Here is a 22,101-nt window from a genome sequence, read left to right as displayed (position 1 = left end):
TTAGTAACTGTTTCTAAAACTACATTTGATTTGTTGTTATTCGCTGTGTTTGTATCATCTGCAAGTAAAATAATCTTAGATTGTGGTAATGTTATTGTTGAGAGGTCAGCGAGAGCACAAAAAAAGTACAGGCCCCAAAATAGAACCCTGTGGAACACGAGATGCAGTCTGAAGAAACGGCATTTGTTTTCTATGTATCGCAGTTTTTGTATCGTCTGCAAGCAAAAATATTTTACAAGTTTGTGTGGCGACTTTCCACAGTATGTACGAAAATATATCAGGTGTCTCCCCAAAGAGACGTCAGGCGCATTTTCTTTGGTGTTTCGAGAGACATTCGCAATTTGATAGGAGATTTCTTGCGGCTGCACACCCGAAACTTAATGGAACATTCGCAATTTCGTTTTCCCATGTGTAGTTGCTGCCAGCCCAAGCAAATACGGCTCGTCACGTCTTTCATACGACACACAGCGCCGACAGAAAGCATCGGCTTGCTTTCTGTTGCAAACAAAATGATTTTTTTAACTGCAATTTTACGTGCTCGTTCGATAGAGCTGTCCCAGGTTAGTCTAGTGCGATATTCGTTTTACCGGTATGTATTAACAGGGACAGTAAAACACGAAGAATAACAAACTGTACTCCAGCAGCGGCTGAGTAGCGCTGCATGCTTGGCGGTAGCAGTCAGCGCAATTTTACTGTGCCTCTTAGTACATACTAGTAAAACGAATATCACATTAGACTAATCTGTGACCGCGCTATCGATGAGCTCTTAAAATTTCACTAAAAAAAATCAATTTGTTTGCAACGGAAAGCAAACGCTTTCTATCGACACTGTGTGTTTTATGAAAGACGTAACAAGTAGTATTTGTTTGGTCTGACTCCAGCTGCACATCGGAAAAACGGAACTGCGAATATGTCTCGAAACACCAGAGAAAATGCGCCTGACGTCTCTTAGGAAAGAAACACGGTATATTTCTTATATAATGTCAAAATGTCTTTTTTTCTGCAATATAGGCCTATGTATTTACCTGTCATACGCGTTGCGCGTTTTATATTAAAGGCATCTTCTGTAGAGTAGAGCAAACATAGATTTTGGCAAGAAAGATAACTAAAAAACCTCCACAGAAGATGCATTTAATATAAAAGACGTGACGTCTCTTAGGAAAGAAACACGGTATATTTCTTATATAATGTCAAAATGTCTTTTTTTCTGCAATATAGGCCTATGTATTTACCTGTCATACGCGTTGCGCGTTTTATATTAAAGGCATCTTCTGTAGAGTAGAGCAAACATAGATTTTGGCAAGAAAGATAACTAAAAAACCTCCACAGAAGATGCATTTAATATAAAAGACGTGACGCGTCTGGAATGTAAATAGAAATTATATTGCAGCAAAGGAAACACGTTTTGAAGTTGTACAAGGAAAATACGTCTTCTTATCTCGAAATGTTAGTGCTGAGATGTCTTTAGCATCATCTTTAGATATAAAAAGCAGTGTCTCGACCGACTGACTAGCTCACTCACTGACTCATCATCGTCCAGCGCAAATCACTAATGATAGAAACTTGAAATTTGTAGAGGACGTGGGTTTATACTGTAGCTATCGTATAAGAAGGGATTGTTCACAATTCCACTCCTAAGGGGGTGAAATATGGGATGAAATATTTCTCGAAAGTATGTCGCTGTTAACGCAATTTTGAGATAGAACTACTTCTCAGTGACAAAAAAAAAAAAGTTTCATCATTCTTGGAAGTCCGACCACTGAGGAAGCAAAATAGTGAGTGAAAGTTTTTTGCGAATAAATCATTATTAAAAAACTACTAAAACATTTTTAAAGCTACATCTATGAAAACTGGTGTTTGACTTCTCCGTCAGATAAGGAAATATCACCACAAGAACGTAAAAACTGAAACAAAAACCTTGGAATCCGCTTACCAGAGTTGGTCAGAAGTACAGTGGGAGAAGACCGTGCTTATATGGCCTTTATTAGCCTGAAACGTTTTGAAGGTGTCGCAGTTTGTGAACAACATAAAAATTCGATTAAAGAAAAATAAAAAAAATAAAAAAACATCTGTGCTGACGATACTGACCACGCGAACGGAACAGCGGGTCCCAAGCTAGTTGACAACTGCGAAGAAAGGTAACACACACTAGAATGGAAGTCTTGTGGAACCCGACATGTACGAGGTCTATACGGAAAGAAAGGTCCGATCGGTCGCAAAATGGAAACCACTGAGAAAATCAAAAATGTTGTACTTGCAACAGTTAGCTGTACCTCCCAGGTACTTCCCTACATAGTCGCCGCACCGATTTAAACACTTGTCGTAGCGTTGTACCAACTTTCCAATACCCTCATCACAGACGCAAGCCGCCTGTGCTTGCTGCCAATTCTCTAAGCTGGTGTACAGCTCGTTGTCTGTTACCGGAACGTTCTCTTCACAGTTAGCGGTTCATGTGAGCAAAGATGAAACTCACGGAGAGACCATTACGGGCTCTGTTCTGGGCGATCAAACACATCTCCATTGCCGGCCGGTGTGGCCGAGCGGTTCTAGGCGCTTCAGCCTGGAACCGCGCGACGGCTACGGTCGTAGGTTCGAATCCTGCCTTGGACATAGATGTGTGTGATGTCCTTGGGTTAGTTAGGTTTAAGTAGTTCTACGTTCTAGAGGACTGGTGACCTCAGATGTTAAGTCCCATAGTGCTCAGAGCCATTTGAACCGTTTGAACCATCTCCATTGCCCCTTCGGAGTGCGGTCGAGATATTGTAATGCAGAAGAAAACGCATGACAGCTATGGTATGTAGGCTGCATGGCATCAGGCGTAATTTCACACCAGACCATCTACTTGGCGAGACATGCTGTAGTTCCAGGCATTTTTACGTTCTCACTGTGTGCTCAGAACTGAAAAGAGCGAGGTTACGCGATCGACGGCCGTCGTAGAAACACTGTCCAAAGCGTCTGTGCAAAGCTTCTTAGGATTCAGCAGCCGAGAATTCTTCCGAGTTGTATAGCCATGGTCGATGGAACTCTTCTATCCCTGACGGAACGTCAGGGATAGAAGAGTTCCATGGACCACGGCCACACAACCTGGAAGAATTCTCAGCAGCTGGAACATCCGGTCGTGAAATGCTTCACTGTACGTCTTAGGATTTTCACAGTGGTTTCCATTTCGCATCCCGTCGGACCTTACTTTCCGAATAGCCCTCGAAGTTAGAAGAGAGACGATAAAAAAAAAAAAAATACACACACAGCTGAAGACTTGCGGCTCAGTACACAGGACTTTGAGCTCCTGAAAAAACGCGCGCACATCAGGGGTGAGTCCGATGAACAGAAGCGGTTGAGACCAGCTTACCTGTGAGGTGGGCGACGGCGAACAGCCACGCTGTGAGGAGGTAGCGATGGTCCAGCATACTGGCTGCTGTGCGGTAGTGTAGCGGAGTGTAGTGTGGAGTGTACTGTAGCGCGCGCGGCTGCTGGGACGCGTATATATATGCACGCCAGTTTCCAGCTCCAGCTGGAGGTGCGCCGGCCTCGCGCTCCGCGCGGCCCTGACCGTCACTCCAGTGCAGTCCAGCGCCGCTGGACAAATCTCGGCTGGAGGTCGGTAAGTAGCAGCCGCTACTGGCCAGACTCCGGGTAGTAGATCGCGCGAGCAGCCGCCATTGTGCTCCGGCCTTCCTCTTCCGGAGGCTGTTCCCTCCACGCCTGCCTCACTCCACTGTCGTGGCCACTGTCTGCGTCGTCGACGTCATGGTCGTCCTCGCCATTGCTATTGCCATCAGCATCATCGCGGGTCTTGCCAACGTCTACCATGGACGATGGACCTTGGTAGCAGACAGCGATGGCGATTACTCCCAGTTTTTTTTTGTCATCTTTCTTCTGACTGGTTTGCTGCGATCCGGCACAATATACATAAATGACGTTGTGGATAATATCGGAAGTTCTCTGAGGCTTTTTGCGGATGATGCTGTGGTGTATCGAAAGGTTGTAACAATCGAAAATTGTACTGAAATGCAGGAGGATGTGCAGCGAATTGACGCATGGTGCAGGGAATGGCAATTGAATCTCAATGTAGAAAAAGTGCAATGTGCTACGAATACATAGAAAGAAAGATCCTTTATCATTTAGCTACAACATAGCAGGTCAGCAACTGGAAACAGTTAATTCCATAAATTATCTGGGAGTAATTTAAAATGGAATGATCATATAAAGTTGATCGTCGGTAAAGCAGATGCCAAACTGAGATTCATTGGAAGAATCCTAAGGCAATGCAATCCGAAAACAAAGAAAGTAGGTTACAGTACACTTGTTCGCCCACTGCTTGAATACTGCTCATCAGTGTGGGATCCGTACCAGATAGGGTTGATAGTAGAGAAGATCCAACAGAGAGCAGCGCGCTTCGTTAGAGGATCAGTTAGTAATCGCGAAAGCGTTACGGAGATGATAGATAAACTCCAGTGGAAGACTTTGCAGGGGAGACGCGCAGTAGCTCGGTACGGGCTTTTGTTGAAGTTTCGAGAACATACCTTCACCGAGGAGTCAAGCAGTATATTGATTGCTCCCTCCTACGTATATCTCGCGAAGAGACCATGAAGATAAAATCAGAGAGATTAGAGACCACACAGAGGCATACCGACAATCCTTCTTTCCACGAACAATACGAGACTGGAATAGAAGGGAGAACCGTCAGGTGGCTTGCGGACTATGGATGTAGATGTAGACACGACTTTTTCTCTGCGCCCACCTCTTCATCTCAAGGTCAGAGCAGCACTGGCAACCTACGTAGTCAATTAGACTGACCAGAAAACAATAACAACATCAAAATAAAGTTATGCGACATAAAAACGAAAGTTGGTAAGCGTGTTCCAACATCCGAAACATAATGTCTGTTCAAATTTCGCGCCAGTCACATAAGAGTGGCTCTATTAGTGCCACTATGACGATGCCAGTCTGGTTTGTTTAAATACACTCGGTAACAGTCGTGAGCGGTATTTTTCTTTGAGATTGAACATGGTGAGTCGATGTTAGTCAAGGACGTCTTTCAAGCGACAAGACGCCATTGTCAACACCTCATTGAAAGAGGCCGTGGAGAAAGGTTACGAGAAGCTGCACGTTCTTTCTGCGATACTGCAGAAAGACTTGGCAGGGATGGAGACACTGTACATGATTGAAACTTCCTGGCAGACTGCGTGCCGGACCGAGACTCGAACACGGGACCTTCGCCTTCCGCGGGCAAGTGCTCTAACAACTGAGATACCCAATCTCGACTCACGATCCGTCAATTCTCCGAGTACCTCGTCTCCTACCTTCCAAACTTCACCGAAGTTCTTCTGCGAACCTTGCATAACTAACACTCCTGGAAGAAAGGATATTGCGGAGACATGGCTTAGCCACAGCCTAGGGCAGGGGCGGGCAAACGTTGCACGCAGCTCGTGAGCTCACAGCGCTGCTCGTGTGCTGGTCGCGTGCAACCGTCGAATGGGGCAGTGGCGACAGCCGGCAGGTTGCGGCAGTGTAGTACAAGGCTAAGCCGCGGACGTTGATGCGAAGCAGCCACTATGTAGTGAACGTTGCATTTCAAGAACCGGAAAATGCAGAGTGAATCAAGGAAACGGAGACTTGGAGATTTGCTTTCTTTTGAAAAGTAATGGGAGAATCATTTTTTCTTTGTGCAAAGACGTGAAAATTCGAAATGTTTAATATGTGGCAGTATTCTCGCTGGTCAGCGGAAGTTTAGTATTGAAGGTCATTATAATAAATTTCACAAGGACGAGTACAATTTATTGTCGGATTCTGAGCGGATGGGGAAATTGACTGAGCTTAAGAAGAGCGACCTGGCGATATTAGATGCATCTGTCCTAGTTGCCGTTGTCACGAGAGCTGTGCGACTTTCGTCATGTCTCTCATCTAACTGATTTAACATTTTATGGTGTACTGTTTTCAATTTTTCAGGACGACAACAATAATAGCCCAGCGGTACGTGCAGGCTATAAAATTGCGTTTAATATAGTGAGAGCTGGAGAACCATTTGCTGAATTAATAAGCCTGGGTTAAGGGCAAACATAAGTGATGAAAATTTACGTAACTGTTTGTGTTTGTCTGTATGCAGAAATATTGTTCCAGATATTAAACGTATTGTAAACTCCGCCTGTGATAATTAAATAAAACGTATCGTAGTTAATAGGTACTCTTTCAAACCATGATTTATTTCAAGCACTCCTGCTAACCTTATTCCATTATTTAATAAAGCAAGCTAGAAAAACAAAACGCATTACAGAGGAAGGAGTGGACAGAAGGTATGTTGGGGAGGGGAGGTAAGCGGGTGGCCAGCTTGCCCCTGTGTCCACGCAGAACACCTGTTAACTGCACGCGTGCAACTGCACCGCACACGTGCAGGATTCCTGCCCGCCCCTGGCCTAGGGGATGTTTTCAGAACGTGTAGCGGAGTATGCGCTGATATGAAACTTCCTGGCAGATGAAAACTGTGTGCCGGACCGGGACTCGAACTCAGGACCTGTACAAGATTGCTGGCCACAGTGGCCACAAAAATATACGGTCCCAAGAAGACCGGGCTCCAGATTGTCACGTGGCACTGCCGAGAGGGAACACCGGCGAGTTCTGCGTACCGCTCTGGCGCATCGTACTGCATCTGCAGTCGCAATCTGAGCAGCAGGTGGCACCGCAGTCAAACAGCCAACTCTTACAAATCGGTTACTCGAAGGACAGTTCCGAGCCAGACGCATTCCACTGACCCCAAGCCGCCGCCATTTGCGGCTCCAGTGGTGTCGAGCGAAGTCCCAGTGGAGGGCAGGATGGAGGTCTGTTGTGTTTTCTGATGATGGCTGGTTCTGCCTCGGTGCCTGTGATGACCCTGTGTTGGTTAGAACGAGGCCTGCAACCAGCCTATCTGTGTGCTGCACGCGTTGGACCTACACCTGGAGTTATGCTCTGAGGAACGAATTCGTATGACGGCTGGAGCACACTCGTTGTTATCCCACGCATCTTGACTGCGAATCTGGTCGTAAATCCGGTAATTCGACCTGCTGTGCTGCCATTTATAAACAGCATTCCAGGCGGCGCTTTCCAACAGATTGCTCATCAGTGTGGGATCCGTACCAGATCGGGTTGACGGAGGAGATAGAGAAGATCCGAAGAAGAGCGGCGCGTTTCGTCACAGGGTTATTCGCTAACCGTGATAGCGTTACGGAGATGTTTAGCAAACTCAAGTGGCAGACTCTGCAAGAGAGGCGCTCTGCATCGCGGTGTTGCTTGCTCGCCAGGTTTCTGGATGAGGTATCGAATATATTGCTTCCCCCTACTTATACCTCCCGAGGAGATCACGAATGTAAAATTAGAGAGATTAGAGCGCGCACAGAGGCTTTCCGGCAGTCGTTCTTCCCGCGAACCATACGCGACTGGAACAGGAAAGGGAGGTAATGACAGTGGCACGTAAAGTGCCCTCCGCCACACACCGTTGGGTGGCTTGCGGAGTATAAATATAGATGTAGATGTAGATTAACGCTCGCCCATATTCTACATCTACATCTACATTTATACTCCGCAAGCCACCCAACGGTGTGTGGCGGAGAGCACTTTACATGCCATTGTCATTACCTCTCTTTCCTGTTCCAGTCGCGTATGGTTCGCGGGAAAAACGACTGCCGGAAACCCTCCGTCCGCACTCGAATCTCTCTAATTTTACATTCGTAATCTCCTCGGGAGGTATAAGTAGAGGGAAGCAATATATTCGATACCTCATCAAGAAACGCACCCTCTCGAAACCTGGACAGCAAGCTCACCGCGATGCAGAGCGACTCTCTTGCAGAGTCTGCCACTTGAGTTTGTTAAACATCTCCGTAATGCTATCACGGCTACCAAATAACCCTGTGACGAAACGCGCCGCTCTTCTTTGCATCTTCTCTACCTCCTCTGTCAACCCAAGCTGGTACAGCTCCCACACCGATAAGCAATACTCAAGTATAGGTCGAACGAGTGTTTTGTAAGCCACCTCCTTTGTTGATGGACTACATTTTCTAAGGACTCTCCCAACGAATCTCAACCTTGCACCCACCTCATCAACAATTAATTTTATATGATGATTCCACTTCAGATCGTTCCGTACACATACTCCCAGATATTTGACAAAAGTAACTGCTACCAGTGTTTGTTCCGCTATCATATAATCATACAATAAAGGATTCTTCTTTCTATGTGTTCGCAATACATTGCATTTGTCTATGTTAAGGGTCAGTTGCCACTCCCCGCACCAAGCGCCTATCCGCTGCAGATCTTGCTGCGTTTCGTTGCAATTTTCTAATGCTACAACTTCTCTGTATACTACAGCATCATCCTCAAAAAGCCGCATGGAACTTCCGACACTATCTACTAGGTCATTTATACACTCCTGGAAATGGAAAAAAGAACACATTGACACCGGTGTGTCAGACCCACCATACTTGCTCCGGACACTGCGAGAGGGCTGTACAAGCAATGATCACACGCACGGCACAGCGGACACACCAGGAACCGCGGTGTTGGCCGTCGAATGGCGCTAGCTGCGCAGCATTTGTGCACCGCCGCCGTCAGTGTCAGCCAGTTTGCCGTGGCATACGGAGCTCCATCGCAGTCTTTAACACTGGTAGCATGCCGCGACAGCGTGGACGTGAACCGTATGTGCAGTTGACGGACTTTGAGCGAGGGCGTATAGTGGGCATGCGGGAGGCCGGGTGGACGTACCGCCGAATTGCTCAACACGTGGGGCGTGAGGTCTCCACAGTACATCGATGTTGTCGCCAGTGGTCGGCGGAAGGTGCATGTGCCCGTCGACCTGGGACCGGACCGCAGCGACGCACGGATGCACGCCAAGACCGTAGGATCCTACGCAGTGCCGTAGGGGACCGCACCGCCACTTCCCATCAAATTAGGGACACTGTTGCTCCCGGGGTATCGGCGAGGACCATTCGCAACCGTCTCCATGAAGCTGGGCTACGGTCCCGCACACCGTTAGGCCGTCTTCCGCTCACGCCCCAAAATCGTGCAGCCCGCCTCCAGTGGTGTCGCGACAGGCGTGAATGGAGGGACGAATGGAGACGTGTCGTCTTCAGCGATGAGAGTCGCTTCTGCCTTGGTGCCAATGATGGTCGTATGCGTGTTTGGCGCCGTGCAGGTGAGCGCCACAATCAGGACTGCATACGACCGAGGCACACAGGGCCAACACCCGGCATCATGGTGTGAGGAGCGATCTCCTACACTGGCCGTACACCACTGGTGATCGTCGAGGGTACACTGAATAGTGCACGGTACATCCAAACCGTCATCGAACCCATCGTTCTACCATTCCTAGACCGGCAAGGGAACTTGCTGTTCCAACAGGACAATGCACGTCCGCATGTATCCCGTGCCACCCAACGTGCTCTAGAAGGTGTAAGTCAACTACCCTGGCCAGCAAGATCTCCGGATCTGTCCCCCATTGAGCATATTTGGGACTGGATGAAGCGTCGTCTCACGCGGTCTGCACGTCCAGCACGAACGCTGGTCCAACTGAGGCGCCAGGTGGAAATGGCATGGCAAGCCGTTCCACAGGACTACATCCAGCATCTCTACGATCGTCTCCATGGGAGAATAGCAGCCTGCATTGCTGCGAAAGGTGGATATACACTGTACTAGTGCCGACATTGTGCATGCTCTGTTGCCTGTGTCTATGTGCCTGTGGTTCTGTCAGTGTGATCATGTGATGTATCTGACCCCAGGAATGTGTCAATAAAGTTTCCCCTTCCTGGGACAATGAATTCACGGTGTTCTTATTTCAATTTCCAGTTGTGTATATATTGTGAAAAGCAATGATCCCATAACACTGCCCTGTGGCACGCCAGAGGTCACTTTAATGTCTGTAGGCGTGTCTGCATTGAGAACAACATGCTGTGTTTGCTAAAAACTCTTCAATCTAGCCACAGAGCTGGTCTAATATTCCGTAGGCATTTACTTTGTTTATCAGGCGCCAGTGCGGATCTGTATCGAACGCCTTCCTGAAGTCAAGGAAAATGGCATCTACCTGGAGGGCTGTATCTAATATTTTCTGGGTCTCATGAACAAATAAAGCGAGTTGGGCCACACACGATCGCTGTTTCCGGAATCCATGTTGATTCCTACAAAGTACATTCTGGGTTTCCAGAAATGACATGATACGCGAGCATAAATCGTGTTCTAAAATTCTACAACAGATCGATTTCTGAGATGAGGGCCTATAGATTTGCGCATCTGCTCGACGACCATTCTTGAAAACTGGAACTATCTGTGCTCTTTTCCTATCATTTGGAACCCTCCGTTCCTCTACAGACTTGCGGTACATGGCTGTTGCAACCCAACATGCTCTACAGAGTGTGGACATGTTGCCTTAACCTGCTCGATCACCAGATCTGTCTCGAATCACGCACGTGTGGGACATCAACGGAGGACAACTTCAGCGTCATCCACAAACAAATTAACTGTAGCTCTATTGACCGACCAAGTGCAACAGGCACGAACCCATCCCACAAATTGACATCTGGCACCTGTACAACAGTATGTATGCACCTTACCATACTCGCATGCAGCATCTGGCATTACACCTGAGATCCCTGGGCTAGCAGGACAGACCGGATGATGTTATGTTTGTGGAAAGGGGCCAAAATAAGTTACTTACAAGTGCACTCAACATATAAACTTTATTTGTTAAAACACATAATCACACAAGCAAGAATCAAAAACTGTCAAGGTTTTAACGAAAGATCTCCTTTGGTTTAATGTAGATCGGCTGAAGGCCACATCGAAAATCCAAGGCACAAGGCCTGAGCAAGGAATTGAGGTACAGGAGTTCTTCTGGAGGTTTCACTTCTTTAGAAAAAAAAAGTATCTTCAATATGAATAGGCTGAAGGCCTTAACTTCAATTTTTTCCGTAGAACTCGGCTGAAGGCCATGCATTAATCGAGAACAGTGTTACGGCTTAAGGCCGAGACAAAGATTTTCAAAGTTTAATCTAAATAGGATGGAATGTCAGCTGAAAGCCGCATACCAACAAAACAATTTAACGGCTTAAGGCCTAGGAGGAAGAGCTTTGAATTTGAAAAGGGTGAAGGCCTTATCTTCAAATATTTCGTGTAAAACTCGGCTTAAGGCCTCATACTAAAGAATAACAATCTTATGACTTAAGGGCAAGACAAGGATTTTTAATTTTTAATTTAAGAGACTTAAAACTCGGCTGAGGGACACACACCAAGCAGCAACAATTTTACTGCTAATGTCCTAAAGGGAAGAGCTTCTAACTTTCAACTAAAATAGGCTAAAGGCTTTATCCTAAAATGCTTCAAATAAAACACGGCTCAAGGCCACATACGGAACCGAAACCATCTCAAGGCTTAAAGCCGAGACAAAGAAATTTCCAATTTTTAATTTAAGCTGAAAAACTCAGCTGAAGGCCACATACAAACTAGAAAATATTTTTTACGGCTTAAGGCCTAGACAAAATATTTCAACTTTTGATTTGAAAAGGCTGAAAACTCGGCTGAAGGCCACATACCAACTTGAAACAAATTTACGGCTTAACGCCTAGACACAAAGAATTTTCAATTTTAATTTTGAAAGGCAGAAACTTGGTTGAAAGCCACATACCAAACAAGAAACATTTTTTGTTACCGTTTAAGGCCTAAACAAGTCGAAACAAGGCCCCCGGAGTAGACAACATTCCATTGGAACTACTGATGGCCTTGGGAGAGCCAGTCCTGACAAAACTCTACCATCTGGTGAGCAAGATGTATGAGACAGGCGAAATACCCTCAGACTTCAAGAAGAATATAATAATTCCAATCCCAAAGAAAGCAGGTGTTGACAGATGTGAAAATTACCGAACAATCAGTTTAATAAGCCACAGCTGCAAAATACTAACACGAATTCTTTACAGACGAATGGAAAAACTAGTAGAAGTCGACCTCGGGGAAGATCAGTTTGGATTCCGTAGAAATACTGGAACACGTGAGGCAATACTGACCTTACGACTTATCTTAGAAGAAAGATTAAGGAAAGGCAAACCTACGTTTCTAGCATTTGTAGCCTTAGAGAAAGCTTTTGACAATGTTGACTGGAATACTCTCTTTCAAATTCTAAAGGTGGCAGGGGTAAAATACAGGGAGCGAAAGGCTATTTACAATTTGTACAGAAACCAGATGGCAGTTATAAGAGTCGAGGGACATGAAAGGGAAGCAGTGGTTGGGAAGGGAGTAAGACAGGGTTGTAGCCTATCCCCGATGTTATTCAATCTGTATATTGAGCAAGCAGTAAAGGAAACAAAAGACAAATTCGGAGTAGGTATTAAAGTTCATGGAGAAGAAATAAAAACGTTGAGGTTCGCCGATGACATTGTAATTCTGTCAGAGACTGCAAAGGACTTGGAAGAGCAGTTGAACGGAATGGATGGTGTCTTGAAGGGAGGGTATAAGATAAACATCAACAAAAGCAAAACGAGGATAATGGACTGTAGTCGAATTAAGTCGGGTGATGTTGAGGGTATTAGATTAGGAAATGAGACACTTAAAGTAGTAAAGGAGTTTTGCTATTTGGGGGGCAAAATAACTGATGATGGTCGAAGTAGAGAGGATATAAAATGTAGACTGGCAATGGCAAGGAAAGCGTTTCTGAAGAAGAGAAATTTGTTAACATCGAGTATAGATTTAAGTGTCAGGAAGTCATTTCTGAAAGTATTTGTATGGAGTGTAGCCATGTATGGAAGTGAAACATGGACGGTAAATAGTTTGGAGAAGAAGAGAATAGAAGCTTTCTAAATGTGGTGCTACAGAAGAATGCTGAAGATTAGATGGGTAGATCACATAACTAATGAGGAAGTATTGAATAGGATTGGGGAGAAGAGAAGTTTGTGGCACAACTTGACAAGAAGAAGGGATCGGTTGGTAGGACATGTTCTGAGGCATCAAGGGATCACCAATTTAGTATTGGAGGGCAGCGTGGAGGGTAAAAATCGTAGAGGGAGACCAAGAGATGAATACACTAAGCAGATTCAGAAGGATGTTGGTTGCAGTAGGTACTGGGGGATGAAGAAGCTTGCACAGGATAGAGTAGCATGGAGAGCTGCATCAAACCAGTCTCAGGACTGAAGACCACAACAACAACAACATGGCCTAAGAAGAAGCCTTGCAATTTTAATAAACTAAAACACGACTGAAGGCCACACAGAGTACTTAAGACTAAAATGGAAATTGGGGTGTTGGCAGAAGAGCCAACACCGTGTTGCTAAAGGAGGCCTAAATGCACGCTTTTAAGCTCACGCAGGCTGGCGTGAGGTCTGGAAAATGACAATGTAATTTAATGTAGCAAATAAAGTACGTTGCTGCTGGAATACTTAACTTTAATCCATAATTGGTGTACATCGCTCTTGATGATACATAAGTGCAATCTCAATATACACTGGTAATGGCGCCTTGCTAGGTCGTAGCAAATGACGTAGCTGAAGGCTATGCTAACTATCGTCTCGGCAAATGAGAGCGTATTTGTCAGTGTAGCTTCGCTAGCAAAGTCGGCTGTACAACTGGGGCGAGTGCTAGGACGTCTCTCTAGACCTGCCGTGTGGTGGCGCTCGGTCTGCAATCACTGACAGTGGCGACACGCGGGTCCGACGTATACTAATGGACCGCGGCCGATTTAAAGGCTACCACCTAGCAAGTGTGGTGTCTGGCGGTGACACCACAGAAATCATTATGTAAAACACAAGGAGCGGCGCTCAGAAAGTTTCAAGGGTCAGCATGGGAAGGTAACACCAACGCAAGTTTAGGTGAGACAGGCAGCCAGACCGACGACCTCTTAATCGGAAGGCAACCCAACGGAAAGCCAGCTGACGGACCAACCAACAAGATCAGTTCTGCTCCACCTGTCCAGGAAAACGATAACAAGATGTCAATAGCACAACGTTCTGGATGGACAGCATCAACACGACGAGGAAAATACACTGCCGAAAACTACGTCAATGACCAGGGCAGGCAACCGGAACGTCAACGGTCATAAGGCAGAAGATACCGCTGGTACACTTCATTAATGAAGGAAGGAGTTAAATTAAGTTAAACACCACACAGGAAGACGGCTGCAATTCTAGCCAACTTCAATGCACACACGTTGTTGCTCGCGGGAATCTCCAAGAAAGCGACAACCAGTATCAAACGAAGAGATGTGAGAGCAGTTGAGGCTTGATAGTAGGTGTTGTGGATTGGCAAGACAGCCAACCCACTATGAGGATGCTGAAAGACACGCGTTTAAGCTCACGCAGGCTGGCGTGAGGTCTGGAACAGGACAAGGAAATGAGACTAGCAAAAAACGTACGTAGCTGCTGGAATACTTAACTTTAATCCATAAATGGTGAACATCGCTCTTGAGGGTATATGTTTTACAGCATCAATAGTAACTGGTAATGGCGCTTTGCTAGGTCGTAGCAAATGACGTAGCTGAAGGCTATGCTAACTATCGTCTCGGCAAATGAGAGCGTAATTTGTCAGTGAACCATCGCTAGCAAAGTCGGCTGTACAACTGGGGCGAGTGCTAGGAAGTCTCTCTAGACCTGCCGTGTGGCGGCGCTCGGTCTTCAATCACTGATAGTGGCGACACACGGGTCCGACGTATACTAACGGACCGTGGCCGATTTAAAGGCTACCACCTAGCAAGTGTGGTGTCTGGCGGTGACACCGCTGTAGGTTAAGTGAGCACTCAACTTCAGTAACCCACTTCGTAACCCACTCAAGAAGCGCCTCACATCTCCAACCGTGCGTGCACGCCGCCAGCGGCTCCGGCCTGACCACGCGCCACGGGACTTCCTCACTGCTCTGCCCCAACTGACCGACTGCCACACTCAGCACACCCGGAAAATGTATCTGCGACACCAAAGATAGTACAGCAGAACTAGTATCGATACACGCTGCTGCTGCCACTCACAGAGAGAAGACAGCAACGTTATGGCGGTAACCGAAGAAGAAATAAGACACGACTGGATTGCAACCAATGATAAAAAAACAAGGCATGACCCGAGCCAGCCACGGCTCAACACCTGTTATTAATGTACCAGCTTTTCACATCTACAATGGCTTATTTCGGGCTTACGTTAACCTGTGATCTTGCAACCTTAATCACTTAAATTATTACACAGACAAATGAATTCCCTAAATTTCATTATTCTACTTTAATTATTTTTTGCGGTTGCGGTTTTTTCCGTCAGTGTATTTACCAGATCTATTCCAATATCTATCGTCCCCTACAGCTTTCACCCTGTACCACTCTCTCTAATGCCACTGAGGTTATTGTCTCATGTCGTAAGACGTATCCTGTTAACCTGCCTCTTCTTCTTGTCACTGTTATCTATGTACTCCTTTCTTCACCGATTCTGCGCAGAACCTTATCACTCCACCTTATTTTCAACAATCTTGTGTAGCACCACATCTCATTGACTTCGATTCTTTTCTGTTCCGGTTTTCCCACTGTCCACGATGCACAACCACACTACGCTGTGCCTTAAAAGCACGTTCTCAAAAACCTCTTCCTGAAATGAATACGTGTCTTTGGTAGCAGTAGACGTCCCTTGGCCAGGAATGCCTTTTCTGCCACTCTAGTCGAGCAATGACGTTATCCTGAAGGAAGTCATTCACAAGATATGCACGGTGGGGGCGCGAATTGTCGTCCATGAAGACGAATGTCTCGCCAATATGCTGCCGATATGGTTGCACTATTGGTCAGGGGATGGTATTCACGTATCGTACAGCCGTTACGGCGCCTTTCATGACCACCAGCAGCGTACTTCGGCCCCCACATAATGACACCCCAAAACAGCAGGGAACCTCCTCCTTGCTGCACTTGCTGGACAGTGTGTCTCAAGCGTTCAACCTGACTGTTGCCTCCAAACACGACGATTTACTGGTTGAAGGCATAAGCGACACTCATCGGAGAAGAGAAAGGGATGCCAATCCTGAGCGGTCCATTCGGCATGTTGTTGGGCCCACCTGTACCGCGCTGCATGGTGTCGTAGTTGCAAAGATGGAACTCACGATGGACGTCGGGAGTAAAGTTGCGCATCATGCAGCTTACTGCGCACAGTTTGAGTCGTAACACGGCGTCCTGTGGCTGCACGAAAAGCATTATTCACATGGTGGCGTCGCTGTCAGGGTTCCTCCGATCCTTAACCCTTAGGTAGCAGTCATCCACTGCAGTAGTCGCCCCTGGGCGGCCTGAGCGAGGCGTTTCATCGACAGTTCCTGTCTCTCTATATCTCCATGTCCGAACAACATCGCTTTGGTTCACTCCGAGACTCCTGGACACTTCCCTTGTTGAGAGCCCTTCCTGGCACAAAGTAACAATGCGGACGCGATCGAACCGCGGTACTGACCGTCTAGGCATGGTTGAACTACAGACAATACGAGCCGTGTACCTCTTTGGTGGTGGAATGACTGGAACTGATCGTCTGTCGGACCCCCTTCCGTCTAATAGGCGCTGCTCATGCGTGGTTGTTTACATCTTTGGGCGGGTTTAGTTACATCTCTGAACAGTCAAAAGGACTGTGTCTGCGATAGAGTATTCACAGTCAACGTTTATCTTAGGGAGATCTGGAAACTGATGTGATGCAAAACTTTTTTTGATGTGCGTATCTCCTCTATCGTTGCAAATCTTCGCCCTTTCAACAGGTTTTTCAATTCTGGAAACGAAGAAAGTCCGCAGGGGCCAGGTCTGAAGAGTACGGAGGATGAGCCAGCACAGTGATTTCGTTGTTTGTGCAACAGTCACGCCCCAAAAGGGTATGAATGTGCGGATGCGTTATCGTGATGGGAGAGCCACGAAATGTCTTGCCACATTTCAGGCCGTTTCCTTCTCTCATTTTCTCGCACGTGACACAACACGTCCCGATAGTTTCACCGATTACCAGTTTGTCCTCGTAGCGCGAATTCATAGGAACTAATCCTTAGAAGTCAAAACTATCACCATGGATTTGACATTTGACCTGACCTGACGAACCTTTTTGGTCTGGGAGAACCTTTCCCGACCCATTGGGAAGACTGAACCTAGGCCTGAACATCATAACCGTAGACCCACGTCTCATCTCCAGTTACGATTTTCTTAAGGAACATCTTGTTCTCATTTGCGCGATCCAAATGGTCTTCACAGATTGCGAAGGGAAGGTCTTTGTGGTCTCGACTCATGAACCGTGAGACCAACCTGGCGGCAACCCGATGCATTCCAGGATGCCTCGTCGGGATTTCATGACATGATCCAACTGAGATCTTACATTCTTTCGCAGTCTCTCGGACATTCAGTCTTCGATTGGCACCCACAGTTTCGTTGACGTTCGTGACGTGAGTGCTTCGTTAGGCACTGAAGGGCAACCTGAACGAGGGTCATCTTTAACTTCCGTCCGGCCGTCCTTAAGCCGAGCGAACCATTCGCAATACCGAGTACAGCTTAACCGCTCATCACCGTGGACCTGCTGCACCATTTGAAGTGTCTCTGTGAAGGTTTTAACGCAGACGCGTTGCTCCTCTGACCCTGCCATCTCGAAATTCGCAAACTGTGCGACGCAACGTTCTACTCGATGCAGCACTGAACAATAACTAACACACATAAAACAATGAAACTTCTGGCGGTTACAGACTGAACAGGATGCCAACCGCATTTCGTTTCAAACCACTATTGGCGCGGAATTACGAATCTTCCGGAATTTCTTGAACAGATCTCGTACAGGAGTGGCTGCTATTGGGAATCGGGAAGGAACAGCGTGAACACTCACCGCTGTGCTATTTTTCTGCTGAGACGTGCAGGATGTGACGTTAGCAAGTCGTGTGTGCTTCCTACTTCACTGTGGAGGCCGGGAAAGAGGAAAAGCGAGGCATTGTGCGGTTACTGACTGCAGATGGAGTGTCAGGAAGATTTTTTTCTTTATTTTATTGGCTTTCGAGAAGTGCCCATATAGCCATCTCTATAGTGTACTGTCAGTTATGATGATAGGAATGTTAGGGCAGGACAACAAGTCCCCGAGCTGTGAAAAATCTGTGACCGGGTCGGGAATCGAACGTCAGTTACTTCGGTTAGAAATCTGCCGCGCAGACCACGTATGTACCACGGTGGACGAGTGCCGGGAAGTGAAATCCATTTCCGAATGTCTGTTGTGTCTGGAGAGCACACTATGTCACGCGCACATGTGCTTGCGCGCAGTGTGAATGACGGCTGTCATTGAAAGACAGCAGTGGGCCAGCACACAATAACCGTGTCATTACCACTTCTGTCATCGCCGCGGTCGATGCTGCCGTCAGAAATGGCCGACGGCTCATGTCGGGTATCAGTCACGGCACCACTCACGACGTCGTGACAGAATATCTCAAGTTCTCTACATCTACATCCACAACGCATCTACATCTACACCCACGTAACTGCAATTCATAACTTGAATGCCTTGCACAGGTTTCTTGTGACCACCTTCAGACTCTTTCTCTGCCGTCCCACTCTCTAACGCCGGATGGGAAACATGAACTAAGCCGTGCGTGACTCGTCTTCCCGCCATTCGCCATTATGTACGCTACTGGCCATTAAGATTGCTACACCACGAAGATGACGTGCTACAGACGCGAAATTTAACCGACAAGAATAAGATGCTGTGATACACAAATGATTAGCTTTTCAGAGCTGTCACACAAGGTTGGCGCCGGTGGCGACACCTACAACGTGCTGACATGACGAAAGTTTCCAACCGATTTCTCATACACAAACAACAGTCGACCGGCGTTGCCTGGTGAAGTGTTGTTGTGATGCCTCGTGTAAGGAGGAGAAATGCGTACCATCACGTTTCCGACTTTGGTAAATGTCGGATTGTAGCCTATCGCGATTGCGGTTTATCGTATCGCGACATTGCTGCTCGCGTTGGTCAAGATCCAATGACTGTTAGCAGAATATGGAATCGGTGGGTTCAGGAGGGTAATACGGAACGCCGTGGTGGACCCCAACGGCCTCGTATCACTAGCAGACGAGATGACAGGCATCTTATCTTCACGCCTGTAACGGATTGTGTAGCCACGTCTCGATCCCTGAGTCAACAGATGGGGACGTTTGCAAGACAACCATCATCTGCACGAACAGTTCGACGACGTTAGCAGCAGCATGGACTATCTGCTAGGAGACCATGTCTGCGGTTGGCCTTCACGCTGCATCACACACAGGAGCGCCTGCGATGGTGTACTCGACGACGAACCTGGGTGCACGAATGGCAAAACGTCATCTTTTCGGATGAATCCAGGTTCCGTTTACAGCATCATGGTCGCATCCGTGTTTGGTGACATCGCGGTGAACGTACATTGGAAGCGTGTATTCGTCATCGCCATACTGGCGTATCACCCGGCGTGACGGTATGGGGTGCCGCCATTGGTTACACGTCTCGGTCACCTCTTGTTCGGACTGGCAGCACTTTGAACAGTGGACGTTACATTTCAGATGTGTTACGACCCGTGGCTCTACCCTTCATTCGATCCCTGCGAAACCCTACATTTCAGCAGGATAATGCACGACCGCATGTTGTAGGTACTGTGCGGGCCTTTCTGGATACAGAAAATGTTCGACTGCTGCCCTGGTCAGCACATTCCGCAGATCTCTCACCAATTGAGAACGTCTGGTCAATGGTGGCCGAGCAACTGGCTCTTCACAATACGCCAGTCACTACTCTTGATGAACTGTGGTATCGTGTTGAAGCTGCATGGGCAGCTGTACCTGGACACGCCATCCAAGCTCTGACTCAATGCCCAGGCGTATCAAGACGTTATTACAGTCAGAGGTGGTTGTTCTGGGTACTGATTTCTCATGATCTATGCACCCAAATTTCATGAAAATGTAATCACATGTCTGTTCTCGTATAATATATTTGTCCAATGAATATCCATTTATCATTTGCATTTCTTCTTGGTATAGCAATTTTAATGGCCAATAGTGTATTTTACACGTTTTTAACGTACTTCCACCTCACTACGTTAATTTAAGTTACTACTGTCACTGAGTTGCTGCTTTGCCTGACCGTGACCGGCGTTAGCAGCACATATCCATATATCCCCTCTCGTAGTATCTTTGCTCGACTGCCATTACTTCCCGCTCATTGTCTGTTGTAAGTAAGTTGGTCGCAGTTCGGATAGCGAGTTCGGTTGCCAGTTCGGGCTGCCAGTCAGTTGGAACGCGTCTGGAGCGCAGTCCGGACCTGCCAGTCGGGGAGTTGCAATGCGGCACTAGTGCAGTCGGGTTGGAGTAGTGAGGTCTGCGTCGACATGGCTCGCCCGACCATTGCCGCCACGCATCACTTGAGCCGGGTCAAGTGTGGTGGATCGTCGGTCGGTCGTCCAACGGGACGACGCGTTTTGGCTCGCCGATCGTCCATGGGTCGGCTGTGTGTGTGTGCATCGACTCCCGATTTGTCTTCGTGCGTGCTGAGTTACTGTCGTGTATCGTTCAGCTCTTCGTGCAAGTGTTTGTCAGGTTGTATGTGTAGTTGGCATTAGTGCCACTGACAAGTTATTTTAAATGTTGTCGGCATGCTGGCTCTGGGAGGTCGGTCGTCTCATTGGGCGACGTGTAACTGGTTCTCTGGCGCCTCTGGCCCTCTACAATTACCATCTTGTGGAAATTGGGTCGGTCCTTTCCTGGTGCAGGGATGTTGTTTATCCAGTGGGCGTGTTTCCTCTGCACGGTTGGATCTGAGCCAGTATTTCCGCTGTCGTGTGTCTGGAAGTGAGTCGGAGACGCACCAGCAGTGCAGTCGCGACGGAGCAGCAGTCGCGGACGGAGCAGCGGGCAGTCGGTCGGTTGTTGCGGACCAGGGAGGACATCTCCGTGCGGTGCAGTCGCCTGGGTTCGCTGCCGGGCTCTGTGCAGTGTCGCAGCGTGTGTGGTGCTGTCCGATCGCTACGAGCTTCGTGGTTCACCGACCCAGGACGTCGAGGTTGAGTGTAGTTTTGACAGCTAATACATAGTTCGTTGTGGATAATCACGTTCGTAACCTTTTGTGTTTGAGTTCTCATGTACTGATTGGTGGCAAGCAAGTCGTTGTGTCGGTCGGTCCGTGGCTGTCCCCTGGTTGCGTTCCGACAGATCAAGTGTAGTCGGGCTCGCCACCTGTCTCGCCTAAGTGAACGAGGGCAGACCGACCGCCCTGGAGGGCTTCTGAGTGCCACCGGTGTTTAATTATCTGTCGTCAGCTATTTTAAATTTTAGGCTTATTTTATTGCTATCTTAATTGGATTTTATCTTGTTAAGATTTCTTGTTGGATGCCTTCAGCTGTGAAAGAGTTGCATTCGGTACAGATTTGACTATGTGCCGCTTTGGTTGTAAGGTTATTGAAATTACAATAAATGACAATTAGAACCAGAAAAGCACCTCAACCTTTGGCCCTTTCCACAATCCTACTACCTGCTCTGCCCAGAGGGTTTAGCTGGCGGCCGGCCGCAGTGGCCGAGCGGTTCTAGGCGCTACAGTCTGGAACCGCGCGACCGCTACGGTCGCAGGTTCGAATCCTGCCTCGGGCATGGATGTGTGTGATGTCCTTAGGTTAGTTAGGTTTAAGTAGTTCTAAGTTCTAGGGGACTGATGACCTCAGATGTTAAGTCCCATAGTGCTCAGAGCCATTTGAACTATTTAGCAGGCGTTTCATTAACACTTAACTCTTTCTGTGCGAGCTATCTTATTACAGTGATCATTTCCCCCAAAATGGGTTGGCGACAATAAAATATTTTCACATCCAGAGGAGAGAGTTACCAATTAAAATTTCGTGAAAAAATCTCGCCGCAATGAAAACTGCCTTTGTTTCAAACATTGCCATCACAACTCGTTTATCATATCCATGACATTGTCTCCTCTGTTTCGTAATAATACAAAATGAGTTGTCCTTCTTTGGACTTCTTCTGTCAATCCCATTTGGTAGGAATACGTCAAGTTGAAAGAAGAGAGCGAGAGAGAGGGTGATAAACCCCTTCCCTTGAAAATTTCTCTCCTTAATACCTCCGCTGTCTTACCACAGATGACGTGTCACTGGTCTCATTTGTACTGAGATTGCAGTACACGCGAG

This window comes from Schistocerca cancellata, chromosome 12 (genome assembly GCF_023864275.1).
Source record: "Schistocerca cancellata isolate TAMUIC-IGC-003103 chromosome 12, iqSchCanc2.1, whole genome shotgun sequence".
Classification (NCBI taxonomy): Eukaryota; Metazoa; Arthropoda; class Insecta; order Orthoptera; family Acrididae; genus Schistocerca; species Schistocerca cancellata.
The sequence above is the reverse complement of the archived record's forward strand: the minus strand, read 5'-3'. Positions refer to the sequence as shown.